General features: G+C 38.4%; 1 long non-coding RNA gene across 1 annotated transcript in view; it reads right to left on the bottom strand.

Annotated features, from left to right (window-relative positions):
* The window catches only part of LOC107526939 (uncharacterized), a 35,878-nt gene that overhangs the window by 19,966 nt on the left and 1,026 nt on the right, over positions 1-14,886 (bottom strand). The window contains exons 2-3 of the long non-coding RNA XR_015713999.1: positions 1,412-1,516; positions 826-990 (exon numbers count right to left, since the gene is read on the bottom strand). This is a non-coding gene — a long non-coding RNA (uncharacterized LOC107526939). The remainder of the gene's footprint in view (positions 1-825; positions 991-1,411; positions 1,517-14,886) is intronic.

The following is a 14,886-nucleotide window of genomic DNA, read 5'->3' as shown; positions in this document are numbered from 1 at the left end:
GTTCCTTGCTGTATACCACGACTAGCTTCCAGGCCTCCGGCTTCTATCGGAGGAAGTTTTACCTTTCCCAGCATTAATGTATTGTGGTTGAGCCCCTTATAACTTTAAAACATATACCACAACTTCATACATGTATTCATTTCAAACTATTTACCAACTCACTATTTTTTCTTCCATGAATAATGCATAAGAAAATGAAATAAATGGAATCAGCCTCTTAAAAACAAAACTGAAAGTGAAAAACTATCCTTGCAGAACACCTTTCCAATCAAAGTCAGATGACTGGGAAGCACCAGTGACCTATCCTCCAACATTTCAATTCCTCCATTTCTCTTAAGACCCATCCCTTTGTCTGCCTTGTGTTGTTGTTGTTCTATTTGTGTTATTTCCTTTTCTTAAGTCTTAAATTCCTTGAGAGCACTGTATACACTTATTCCATCTTTGATTACGCCCCCGGGCCAACCTCAGTGTCCTGCGGATGGTGTATATTCAATAAATTTTGCTATCATTCTTCTTTTTACAAAAAGGATTGTCCTACTTCATAGATAAGGAAATTGAAGAATTAACAAGACTTGCTCAATGTCACACAGTAAAGGAGAAAGTGGCAATTTGCAAGGTTGCTTCATGGTCTTTATCATTCTATTATATGAGCCTATAAAATCATCCCCATCATTAAGTTACTTTGTCAGAGAACTTTAAGTGAAAGCTCCCAGATTTGGCTGGCTACACGTGCACGACTTCGGGCCATTCACTGCAAAGCCACAAACCTCTGAGATCACTAAAAGTTTTATTTCCAGTTTCACTGGGATGTTGGACTGTACTTACTCAAATCTGCCTCAAAGCACAATGTTGTCAACTGTCACAAGGTGGATATGGCTGGGCTGCTCTATCCAGTATTTGGTGGAAGGCTTCCAAAAAAGTCCAGGTAATGCAGGAAGTGGCAGGTGACTCACTGTTAGTCACCTTCATTCTGAATCATTCTCCGCCAAACTGCTCAAGACAGTAAGAAAAAGACAGCTAGAACATCATGACCCCAGGGAATTTTGAAAGAAGCCACTTTGGCTTTTCTCTAATTTTCCACACTCTTCTCTTGCTGCCTCCCTGACCCTGCCTTCCCTTCAGGTTGCCCAACCTGGTCACCACCATTCTTGTCTTCCTCTTACTCAGACTGTCTCTCCCGATTCTTTAGGGCCAGGTATTAAACTCCTAGGAAAGAAGCTCTCACTCTTGGTCAAGGCAATCTCTTCCTAGCCAAGCAACATGTTTTCATTTAACTAGAGCCTTTTCAAGTTAATGCCCATTTTCATGCTCTAATCCAAGGGTGACAAGTAGGTTTCATCTCATGTGTTAATTGCAGCTGATTGGCAGTGGGGCCTGGGTTGCTGAGCAGTTAGAGATGCTGAGGTCATACCTGGGCTCAGTGGTGAAGAGGGTTTAATAGATAGTTGGTGCTCTGGGCGTCTTCCATGCATTTGTCATCCCTGACCTCACAGGAAGGGCTTTCAATGGTAGACATCTAGAGAGGGGCAAGAGGAAAGGAATTACCATAGCAGTCCAGTGTGACTGGCGTATTTAAGTAGATCAGACTCTGTGGCGTTCTGCAAATTATTTAACTCAAGAATCTTCAGACTCCACCACATGCAAGGTTAGTTTAAGCCAGAAATGCTATTCAGCAGATATAATGTTCTTATGAGGTTTTAACTCACTTATATTATCTAAAGCACTGAGGGTTTTATTTTTGTTTCATTCATTTATTTTTGTTTCAAATATTTGTATTGTTTTATTCAAAAGTAAAGGTTGAGACTCTATCTTTTGGTCCTAGTTATAAATTGGTTAAGTACTTACTGTCATCCCTCCCCCACTGAGTCCCAACTACACAAATTACTTTTAATTTCCCTTTCTAAAAACAATGTTATCTAATGTCATTGCCTAGCTACCACGTACCACTAAGCTGAAAATACTGCAAGAGTTGGAATCAACTTTGATTTACTATGTATTCACAGAAATATAAATATTTGAGAAACGAATGAATTCCCTCCTCTACCTTACAGATCTGATGTGCTTCCAAACAAATACAGGAGGTATATTTTCATAAAAAGACTCATAACTTGCATTTTTCTTCTGTTTAATTTGCAGAGGTGCTAGAGGCACCTGACAATGGCAGAGCCATAGCTACCACGACAAAAGTCTGTAAGACTTTTGTACTTGTCCTTAAAATGGAGGCTGCTTCAAAGCCTGTCACTTTGGAGTCTGCCAAAGTGACCAAAGTGACCATTGCCAATGGATCCAAACCACAACCAGCAGCTGAGAGCTCCTTGCCTCCACTCTCAGAGCTACAACATAGTGACCGGGTCACCGGCAGTATCAGCAGTGCAGCCTCTACAGAAGCCAACGACAGCCTAAGAAAGCCTGGAAAGTGGAAAAAATCTATCTTCATTGCTGGCCTTTTGCTGTTATCCAAAAAAGACTCTAAGCTCTGTGAGGGTGGAAACCACAACTATCTTGCTCATTTTTGCATTCCTAATTTATAGCACAGTGCAGGGTACATAGCTGGTACTTAAGAAATCACTGTTGAACGTGTAGAGGATGGATGGAAGGATGGATGGATGGATGGATGGATGGATGGATGGATGGATGGATGGATGGATGGATGATGGATGGATGGATGATGGATGGATGATCAATGGATAGATGGATGGATGATGGATGGATGGACAAATGAATTAATATTGTTCCCTCCAATTGCTTTATGTTAACATGTTGGCATGAAACAAACAACAAGTACACAGATGGCTGTAGTCAGGGAAAACATTAGATAATTTGACACAGGAAGTAACTATCAAGCAAATGATTTTTTTTTTCTTCATAAAAGGAGAAGCCTTTTTGATGTAGCACTTAACCTGAAAGTTGTTTTCTTCCTGTGAGGTTAGGGCAGTATAACACATTGAAAAGAGAGTAAAGAAATTCCTGGGTGTTCACAGGCAGCTGTAGAAATCAGCATCGGAGAATTTTCCTTGGAGGATGGTTTCTTACACTCCAGTAATGCTTGAATCTGTACAACAGCAAAGACGAATGGACATACCCAGAGCTATATAAATACAGTTCATAAAGACTCCTACCCAGAATCTCAGTGCAGAGTACTCTTATACTACATTGTCTATACATAATTTATCAACCCTGAAAATAAGAAGTCACTACTCTAGGGTGCATCGGTGGGGGAGACAGGGTGGATATTGGGCATAAAATATGAATCAAAAAGAGGTTCAGCAAATAGTGTTGGGCTAACACATATTTACTCTTAAGTATTTTTAGCTATAGTTTTGTACTGGTAAATCAGTCAAAATGAATATAGTACAGAAACAACTTATTGAAGTATAATTTACATACCATAAAATTCACCTGTTAAAAAGTATACATTTCAATTTCATAGTAACTCCATGCAGTTGTACATGAAGTAGTGATTACAGCATAGTTTTAGAACATTTCTATCACTTTCAAATTTTCTCTTACCCCATATGCAGTCAATCCCCACTTCCATGCTTAAGCCAGGTAATTACTGTCCTGCTTTTCTGTTTCTGTAGATTTGCCATTTCCAGAAATTTAATATAAATAGGATCATGCAAGATAATAGTCTTTGTGTCTGTCTTCCTTCAATTTTCATGATGTTTTTGAGGTTCACCAATGATATGCATACATCAATAATTTGTTTCTTTTCATTGCTGAATAGTATTCCATTGTATAATACCCATTTTGCTTAACCAGACAATGGGCACTTCAATTGTGTCCATTTCTTAGCTATTATAAATAATGAGTCTATGAGCATTTTTCTACAACTTTTTGTGAACATATTTATTTCTCTTGGGTATATACCTAGGAAAGGAATTGCTGAGTCTTTAGCTAAATTTGTTTTACTTTTAAGGCACTGCCAAATGATTTGCATAAGTGTGTGCACCATTTATATTCTCACCAGTAATGTGCGTGGCCTCCAGTTTCCCACATCTCCTGACCTTGATAAAGTCAGCCTTTTGGAGCACAGCCTTTTGGAGCACCAGTGAATTTATGGTGATATCTCATTGTGGTTTTTAATTTGCATTTCCCAAACCAAGGATGTCGAGCATCTTTTCATGTGTTTATTAGCCATGCAGATTGCTTTTTAGTGAAATGTCTTTCAAATCTTCTGCCCATTTTTAAATTGGTTTGTCATCTTATTGAATTGTCAGTGTTCTTTTTTTCTAGACACAAGTCCTTCAGCAGATGTATGACTTACAAATATTTTCTCCTAGTCTGTGGCTTGTCTGTTCATTCCCTTAATGGCACTTTTTGAAGAGCAAAAGTTTTTAATTTCAATGATGTCCAATTTATCTTTTTTTTTTTCTTTTACAAACTGTGCTTTTCGTGTTGCATCCATATTTTTTCCTTTTTTGGTTTGGTTTTTCTTTTCTTTTTTTCTTTTTTTTTTTTTTACTTCATTTCTTTGTACTTTATATCCATATATTTCTAAAGTTGTATCTTTATGTTGAAATTAAACTTAATCAGCATCTCATAACAAAGTGTTTATCTAATTACACTCCTCTTTCTTTCATAAAATTACATGTTAAAAGAGCCCCACTGGGAATTTTTAAAGTGAGGTGAACTCATTTGGCAATTTCAATAAATATTATGATGCCCCAAAGGCCAGATAATAATAGTGATTTCTCACTAAGGGCTTACTATGCCTGATACTGTTTTAAGCTCTTTGCTGGTATTAACTCATTCAATCCTAACGCTCATGTAGTAAGTATAATTACTATCACCACTCTAGAGGTAAGCAAACAGAATATTTAAGTAAGTTGCCCAGAAAATGGCAGAGCTGAGAGTCGAGCTGGCAGTCTAGCCCAAGTCTGCCTGTACTCTTAACCACTGCCTCTAAGCAACTTCCCCTACAGAATGACTCCCCAGATAAGACCTGTTTCTGTGGGGATATGTGGTGGGTGTCTAACACAGTGTCACCCCAGCTCCTCTTCTCTGGAAATTGCCTAGTCTGCCCATGGGAAGGGTTCCTGTTTCTGTGGTGTGACCTTCCCACTGCACCCATCCCTTCCCCGCCCCACACACAGACATTGCTGATTAAGCCAACTGTGAATAATACCTTAACTGAGCATATATTGTCACTCTCACTTGGTGCTTAAGAAACAATGGAATTGGGAGCCAAGTCAAGTCACTGGACTGCTACAGGCTGGGACTTCTACCAACGGCGACTGTAGTCCCAGGGCCTTCCTTGCCTTCTCCCTTCCCGAGGCCTGGCTGTTCCGTAATTCCATGGTTTCCTGAGATGCCTCTATATTCTTCTAATAAGAACTCAGGTTGGTATCTGTTACTTGCAGCCAACAAGCCATCGCTACTACAGGCAGCCATGGCTGAGGATCACTCTGTCTGCCCAGGGTCCACAGGCTGCCCCATCACAACATGGGTTTCAGGACCCCTCCCCAGACCTGCAGGCCTCACTGAGCCCTCACCGAGAGCTGGTGACACCTGCTTATCAACTGTGTCTTTGATGAGATAGTCTTTCTAGGCTTTCTGGGAGACAACTAGCTTACTTGATAAACTAAACTGCTAATGAGAGAGCTGGAAGAAACCTCAGTCCCTCCTTCTTACTCCCAGGTAGCACAAGTAAACTGTAACAAGGGACTTCTGAAGACAATGGCACTATTGTTTTCAAAACCAAGTGGCTTTAATAGGTGCTATTTGGGCTATTTTCGTACAGAAGAGAGAAGGAGTTCTTCTGGGCAAGAGGGGCTTTATTGCGCCCCTGCATTGGCTTTCTCTGAACAGCAGCTTCTTTCCTCCTCGCAGAGGGCAAGCTGGTAAGCAAAGAGCCATCACTAAACTCCATCAGTGACAACTGTAGTTCCAGAGAATGACTTGGAAACCTGCAGCAGCTCCAAAAGTGACTCTAGCTCCAGTGTCAGTAACAAGTGACAAGGAGTTCTGTTTGGGGGAAAGAGCATGGGCATTGGAGTCAAATCAACCACTACTCAAATTCTAGCTCACTGCACACACAGGCAACTTCTGGGCCCATTTCCCCAGCTTTAAAATGCAGTTGATGATAGTAGCCACATTGAAGGGTTGAGGAATCATTTGTAAAAAGCCTGGCACACTGTCCCCTCTATATTATTCAGGTTTACCCTTTTCAAAAAGCACCAACTCCACAGCTCATTGTTATTTCTCTCTCTCACACACACACACAAGCACAAGATAATTCACAAAAGAATCATAATTCTGAGTGTAAAAGTGAGACATTTCACAAGTAGTTTTGTGGAATTATTTAAGTCAGCTGATACATACTCAGTGCCAGCTTTCTAAGAAGGCCATGATGTAAGCTAGAGGAAATTTTCCATAGTTGCAATTTGGCGAGCATCTCTTGGACTATGCAGCAAATGTTACCAAACAATTGAAAAGCTATCTAAAGCTTCAGAATATTAAAAATTCAGTATTGTTTTCCTTGCTACTTACTTTTGAACAGTTGCAAGAAAATGGCTGAAAATTTCACTTTCCAAACATAAAGGGACACTTTTCTAATTTTTTCAATACCTTTTTTTTTTCCACCAAACATGCCATTCATCAGTATCTCTAGATCAACTACCTTTGTAGCTGATGTGGATACTGAAATCACCCACTGAAAGAACATAATAAAGATATCTAAATCTGGAGTGAATTCCTAAAAACCCATAGGAAAATCTACCAATTTAACCTTTCAAGAGTGCATCCAGATGTAAATAAATAATAATAAAATCACACTGGCTAACATTTGAGTGCTATGTACAAGGCAATGTGCAAACGATTTAAAATTGATTTTTAACTTTAATCATCACAAGTCTATAAGGTACATACTGTTCTTATTCCAGTATTTTTAGGTGAAGAAACTCAAATTTAAGATGTGGAAATAGTGTGGGTTCTCACAGCTAATAAGTTATGGAGTCAGAATTTTAACTCTGGCATTTTGACCCAGAACCCAAGTTCTTAACCAAGATATTTTTTAATTGTCATAAAATATGCATAACCTAAAATTTACCAATGTAACCATCCTTAAGTGTACAGTTCTGTGGCATGAAGTACATTTATATTGCTCTGTAACCATCCCCATCACCCATCTGCAGAACATTTCCATCTTCCCAAACTGAAGCTCTGTCACCATAACACGCTAACTCCCCATTACCCTCCAGCCCCTCACAACGACCATTCTACTTTGTCTCTATGAATTTGACCACTCTAGGTACCTCATATGAGTGAAATGATACAGTATTTTTCCTTTTGTGGCTGGCTTATTTCGCTTAGCAAAATGACTTCAAGCTTCATCCATGCTGTAGCATGGAACAGAATTTTCTTCCTCTCTAAGGTTGAGTAATATTCCATTCTATGTAGATACCACATTTGGTTTATCCATTTATTTGTGAATGGAGACTTGGGTTGCTTCCACCTTCTGGCTCTTGTGAATGGTGCTGCTATGAGCATGAGTGTAATGAATATCTGTTCTAGACCCTGCTTTCAATTCCTTTGGGAATATACCCACTAACCAAGACATTTTAAATAGTTTTCTTCTCTTTGCTATTGGCCAGTTACTCTTTGTGTTTTGTTCGCTTTTTGTAAATGTCTCCACTTTTGAAGCAATTACAAATGTGTAATATCCGGGAAGATTCTTATGTTCTCTTAAGCTGGTAGCATGCAGAACAGCAGGAGAAGGCTGGGCTGGCTCACAGCTTGGGTTAATATAGGCACATGCAGGCCAACTAGTGAAGCAGACAGAATTTTTCAGGCCAAATATATTTTAAATATAATTTTTCTCCCTTGGCTAACATGGCATTTTGACATGCTTTTTTAGGCATTAAGGGCATGACAAGCCACTAAAGAATTTAGATAGAGACAGAAGGGGAAAGGGATCCTAGTTTAAAAAAAAAAAGTTGTGGTTCTGAGGTTGACTGAAAAGTAGGAAGGAAATGTATATGCACATTAGTGATGTTAAAGGCATCTTTAAAAAGGCAAAAGGATGTAATTTAAAACGAAAAAAAAAAAATGGATAGGATCAGTTAGAGCAGGGCACTGAGAGATAAATGCCCTTAGAAGCTGCTTCTACCACTGTTAAACTTTTATCGAACATTTACCAATTTTTATCAGAATCGCACTGAGTAATGGTTTTCTTCAAATATATTCCCTAAGCCAAAATAGCCTACTCCCCCTGACATACAGTCGGGTAGGACTCTTTTCTTTCTTTTTTATCTGGGTTGAGCATCTTCCAGAATTGTCTTTGGTAGTTTCTCCCCTATTTAAGCCATCCTTCATTACTTCATCCCTCTACCACCACAGCAGCATGGCAGGGTAGAGGGACCACGAGCCCTTGGGAAAGAGCCTGGGCTTCAGTCCTGGCCCTGCCTCAGACTGACATTATGGCCTCATACTTTTTATTTAGACTCCATTAAGCTGTTTCCTAACCTGAAAACAGGGATAAAAATACACAACTCAGAGAATTTTTTTAATGGATCATATGAGATAAGTTCCTAGTACATAGTATATGCTTAATAACTGCACTTCTTGTCTGGATTTTGGGAAGAATTAATAGTTCTCACTCCATCTTTCATATTTTTTTTACATGATGTAAATATCTGAAAGGGAGGTCCTTACTTTCTCAGTCTCATATTTATAAAGACAGGTAATGTAAAAGCTATAAGATTTTTGCCACAGAATGCTTATGAAGGTATCAATCAAAAGTGATGTCATTTATACAGAAGCTGAAAAATATAGAAAAGCACATTGCAAAAGAAAATATACAAATAATCATTCACTCAACGAAAGGAGGGACTATTAGAAATTGAAAGAGATTTAAGAAGTTTAATAGTTAAATGTAATGCTTAAACTTGTTTGAATGGTGAACTGAGCATACCAAGTTAAAAAGCCATCTTTGATAGAGAAATTTTATTTTATTTTATTTTTATTTATTTATTTTTTAAATATATCTTTATTGATTTCGGAAAGAGGGAGGGAGAGAGAGAGAGAGAGAGAGAGAGACAGAAACATCAATGATGAGAGAGTCATTGATTGAGCCCACAACCCAGGCATGTGCCCTGACCGGCAATTGAACCCCGATCGCCTGGATCCTAGGTGGATGCTCAACCGCTGAGCCATGCCCAGCTGGGCTGATAGAGAAATTTTGAATATATACTGAGTATTATACTTTGTTATGGAATCTTTTAAAATTTTGTTAGATATTGTGTTGTTGTCTGTGGGAAATGTGTACTGAAATATTCATAAGATTTTTTTTTCTTTTTTTTTTCTTTTTAAATATATCTTTATTGATTTCAGAGAGAGGAAAGGAGAGGGAGAGAGAGAGATAGAAACATCAATGATGAGAGAGTCATTGATGCAGCCCGCAACCCGGGCATGTGCCCTGACCGGGAACCGAACCCCAATCGCCTGGAACCTAGGTCGACACTCAACCAGTGAGCCACGCCCGGCCAGGCTGATAGAGAAATTTTGAATATATACTGAGTATTATACTTTGTTAAGGAATCTTTTAAAATTTTGTTAGATATTGCGTTGTTGTCTGTGGGAGATGTGTACTGAAATATTTATAAGATTTTCCTTAAACTACTCTAACAGGGCGTGGGAGGGGGAGACAGATGAAACAAGAGTAGCAAAAGTTAGGAGACATGTTGAGACTGAGCTATGTATACATGGGGACTCATTAAATTCTTCTATGTACATTTGAAAATTTCTACTATAAAAAGGTCTTTTAAAAAATTAAGGCCAGTATTTACAGAATGGATGGGAGGAGAGACGAAGTAAAAGTACATAAACCAACCAGACAATGGAAATGAAGAAGTGGTCACGTTTTAGGGATTTTGGAAGGAGAATCAATAGGATTTGGTAAAGAATTTATAATCAACTTGGAGACTCTAACCAAGATTAGCAAGACTACATTCTCCATTTCCCCCCAAAGTGGAGTAAGGTAAAGGGAAGTGTTAGATTTCTGTTTTTAAAAGCTGGTACCATTCACAGAGGTGAAAATTCCTGGAGGAAGAGCAGGTTTGGGGGAGGTCAATCAAGGAAAGCTTTCCAGGAGGCAATTGGCTCTGAGCACCTGGAGCTCAGCAGAGAAGTCTAAACTGCAGATATAGATCTGTGAGCCGCTGGCATTTAGATGACATAGAAAACTATGGGAAAGACTAGAATTGCCCAGAAGAAAATATCCAGTAAGGAAAGGGACTCCAACCCTTAAGAGTCAGGAGGAAGAAGAGAGAGCCCAAAGAGGGTAGGAAAAACCGGCCAGAGAGAAAAGAAGAAAACCACAAGAATAAGGTGCTGTGAAAACTGAGGGAACAGTGTTACAAATGCTGATTAGCAGTAGTTGAAATAATGCTTAGTATCAATGGATTAAAATAGGCTTTTTAGCTTCCCTAATAATCAAGTCATGCTTTAAGATACCATGCTATAATCTTTATAGCATTGTTTCCATTGCATAAATATTTTCAAGTTACAAGCTACTTTAGAACATAAACAAACATTGAGGACTGTCATAAGCAAAGCAAAAGGAAAGTTTAACAAACATGTGTTGAATGTTTACTGTGTTTGCACAAAGTTTTATTGAGCTAGGGGATGTAACAGGAACCAACATTTACTGAGAACCTTTTAGATGATGATAGCTAGCATTTATAGAGTGCTTACTTTGTGGTGGACACTATTCTGTTTGTGTCGTTAACTCTTTTAATCTTCACAATAATCCCATAATGTAGCCTATACTATTGTACTCATTTTACAAATGAGGAAACAGAGGGGCCAGAAGTAAATTCCCTAAGATAAATGAAGCCTGTATTTGAACAGTTGCAATCTGATTCCAGAGCCAATCCCTTTAATAGCTACTCTGATTACTTCCATTTTTATATCTGGCCTCTTTTTTTTTTTTCTTTTTTTTTAATGTAAAGCCCTACACTGTAGATATTATGTGCATTTATTTTAAAGATCACTAAAGAAAACTTGGAAAGGTTAAAAAACTGCCAGAGGTCACAAATCCACTATGATCAACTTGGAGAGTCTAACCAAGATTAGCAAAACTACATCCCCCATTCCCCCCGCCCCCCACCGAACTATATTTTATTTCTAATATGCCAGGCAGTATGACAGATACAAAGAAGTGTAAGTTATGGTTTTGTTCTCAAGGACCTCAGGGTGGAGGGAAGACAAAAGCAGTTTAAGTAAGACAAATCTGATAAGTACCAAATAATGGTATAAACAATTATTAGGGAAATTTTGAGAAACAAGAAACCAGTGGGTCTTGAACAATTATTAAGATATAAATAAATACAAAAGAGACAGGAGAGGTTTTCTGGCTGCCAGATAGCATTTATAAAGGAATAGTAGGGCAACATGGTACCAGAAGAAGGCAGACACAAATTTCACCTCTGCCCACATATTTATATATAGCCTTGGCCACCTAGCTTTTCTAAGTTTTAGTGTTCTCATTAAACTTACCTCTTGGAATTTGGTAATTATTACTGAGGTATGTGATTCACACACAGGACTTGGAATGGGTAAGTGAGACTAGAAGCTAAATACTATCATAATGATAAAGTCAGAGGGGATGCCAAACCTGGAGAATCTTTGGCAAAGTTATATTGGCTGTTTGATTTAGGGACAGACCAGATTCTGAACATAATTTTTTGTGGTTTTTGAAGATTTTCTTAATTTGAATTTCCTTTGAAAATTTCATGACAAGGGGTATTTTCGTTACATTGGTTCTTCCAGTGGTTTTCTGCTTTAACACTCATTGACATGATGGGTCTGAAAATGTCATTTTCATTTGTATGGTTTTTCTCAGCTACAGCTTAAGAAAATGGGGAATTTTAAGTAAAATCTGTTCCTTACATCATAGACATTAGCAATGACAAAATTATAGAACTGCTATATTTATTTAATGTGGTGCAGGCAAGTTTGGTGGCCAAGCCTACAACTGCTGAAATAGAGTACAGACAGAATTTGAAATATATCTTGAGACAAGTAAGCAGTTATTACACCAAGTAGAAAACATACCATGTTGCCTCATTTTTCTTATATATAAGTACTTGGTTTCCCCAAGACAGAAATCTTAAAGAAACACAACATACCCTAGGGGAGTATGCGTTCTGAGTTGTTTTCCTATGATAGCAATGGTCTAATATGTTCTTACCTGGTCTCTTGAATGATTAAGTGCTAGAATTTATAAAACAACTGCATAGAGTTTGAACACAGACTTTGACCAAGGAAACAGAATTTATCTAACTGGGGGTTTAAGCCATGGTTTTTCCTTTTTTGCATGAACAAGCAGCCTTCTTATCCTTTTCAACTTCCAATTCCAGCTATGCAGGGGGCTGCAAAGGAACAGAACTACAGTGGTCCCTCGGTTTTCGAATGTGATCTGTTCCAGAAGACCGTTTGAGTTCTGAAACATTCGATAACCGAGGGATCCACAGGCGACAGCTGGGGCCTCAGGATCTTGCATCATCGGAAGCCACGTGGCATGTTCGACTTCCGAGGCATGTTCGAAAACCGAAGCATTTACTTCCAGGTTTATGGTGTTCATAAACCGAAATGCTTGTCGATGGAGATGTTTGAAAACCGAGGAACCACTATATATTTATATACTATATACTATATACACACACATATACCTGTACATATCATCATAATAAATATAGATAATGTATATATACACACATACATATATGCATACACACATGCACACACACACAATGGAGGGAAAACCAGTGAAAAAGTGCCTTGAGAGAATCAATTTTCAATGTTGTTTTGTGAATGAAATAATATAATACTTAAGGTTAATGACTATCAATGCTACTGATAACCATGCTTAACTGGAAGCTAAACAGCATGACTCTTGTTAATGCTAATAATCACTAATTGTTAATTAAGAAAATTGGAAATTTGGGGTGTTTTCATCAAATTTGGATTTGCAATATGACCTTTACTTATGAGGACTTTTGAAATGAAACTGATGAGGTACAGACGTTACTTGTAGTAAAACTGTTAAAGAGGCAAATAACATGAAAAATCAGAAATATTGTATCAGGTTAACTAGACAAGAGTTATGGGTGAGCACACTATTAATTCACTTCCCCTGAAAGAGGAAAAACTAATGTTGAGCTTCTTCTAGTTCCAGGGGCTAAGACACGGCTATTTTCTATATTTTATCTGAAAACAGTCTGTAAGGCAAAGGTTATTATCCCCATGTTATAGATGAGAAAACTATGTCTCAGCATAGTTAAGGAATTTGCCCAAGAGCACACAGCTAGTAAGTGGCAGAGCTGAACACTGACTCTAGTGTCCTCCACTATTTCACAGTACCCTAGGAATAGAAAACTCAACAAACACACTTTGGATGCCTATTATGTGAAAAGCACCAGGCCAAACATGAGACACATACATCCTAATCTTATGGATTTTATCTTCTACTACAGGCAGGGCCAGCTAAGTAATTTGAGGGACCCTGTGCAAAACGAAAAAGCAGGCCTCTTGTTCAAAAATCATTAAAACTTTCAAGATGGTGACATCAAAGCATTAAATCAATCATGGAGTCTTTCTAAGCACAGAGCCCTGTCACATACTCATGAAGCTAGCTAGCCCTGAGTACAGAGGGCAATGACCTCCCGGCCAAATCCAGTCTACTGACTGTTTGTTTTTTAAATATGTTTTTATTGACTTCAGAGAGAGGAAGAAAGAGAGAGAGATAGAAACATAAATGATGAGAGAGAATCATTGATCAGCTGCCTCCTGCATGCCCCCTACTAGAGATTGAGCCTAAAACCCCGGTATGTGCCCTGACCGGGAATCAAACCGTGATCTCCTTGTTCATAGGTCAGCACTCAACCACTGAGCCATGGCAGCTGGGCCACTGCCTGTTTTTGTTCAGCCATGAGCTAAGAATAGTATTCACATTTTTAAATAGTTAAAAAAAAAGAAAAGGAAGAATATTTGTGACGTGGAAAATTTTATAAAATTCAAATTTTAGTGTCCATAAAGGAAGTTTTATTAGAGTATAGCTATACTCATTCTTTATGTATCCTACGGATGATTTTGCACAAGAAAAGCAGAGTTGAGTATCTGCAACAAAGACTATCTGGCTGGCCCACAAAGCCCTAAATATTTACTATCTGTCTCTTTACAGAAAAAGTTTGCTAACCCCTGTGTAGGCAGGAAGGTAGAAAACAAGTAACAAAAGAAAGGAGTACTAGAGTGTTATGGGGATTCAAAAGAGAAGAAACTACATTAGACTGGAAATATCAGAAAAGATGCTCTTTCTGGGAGAAAGTAAAGCGACTTTGAATAACGGGCATGGATGGGAAGAGCCACCCCAGGCAGAGGAAATTACATCTACACACCAGAGAAGTAGGAAAACACTCTATATTTTGGCTAGATGTAAAGTCCACTCTGACTGTAAGACAGTTTTAAGTGAAAGGAAAAAGTAAGATACAAGAATGTTAACTTTATTTTGGTAGGGCAGGAAGTAACTGAAGGCTCTTTGAGGAAGAGGGTGACTTGCTCAGTAAGCTTTAAGATAATTCATCTGGCAACAGTGTGTAGAATGGATCACAGCAGGAACAGACCAGAGATCAGACCAGAGACCGCAAGACAAGGTAGGAAGGTATGGCATACGTTTAGGAGTTAAGAAGTAGTGCCAACCTAAACAAGTATGGTCTTAGTAGAAATGAATTACTACCTAACAAATGGGCCAATTAACTGATAGTTTAAGAAAAGGCAGAGAATAGTGTCAAACTAGAAGACTAGGGAGTTTCAAAAACGTTGATACAATTAACCAAAGAAAGGAGAGGAAACTGGCTTGGTGACAAAAATGATGAGTCCAGTTTG

This window comes from Miniopterus natalensis, chromosome 2 (genome assembly GCF_054644295.1).
Source record: "Miniopterus natalensis isolate mMinNat1 chromosome 2, mMinNat1.hap1, whole genome shotgun sequence".
NCBI classification, from domain to species: Eukaryota; Metazoa; Chordata; class Mammalia; order Chiroptera; family Miniopteridae; genus Miniopterus; species Miniopterus natalensis.
This window is presented reverse-complemented; position numbering and strand designations above follow the sequence as displayed.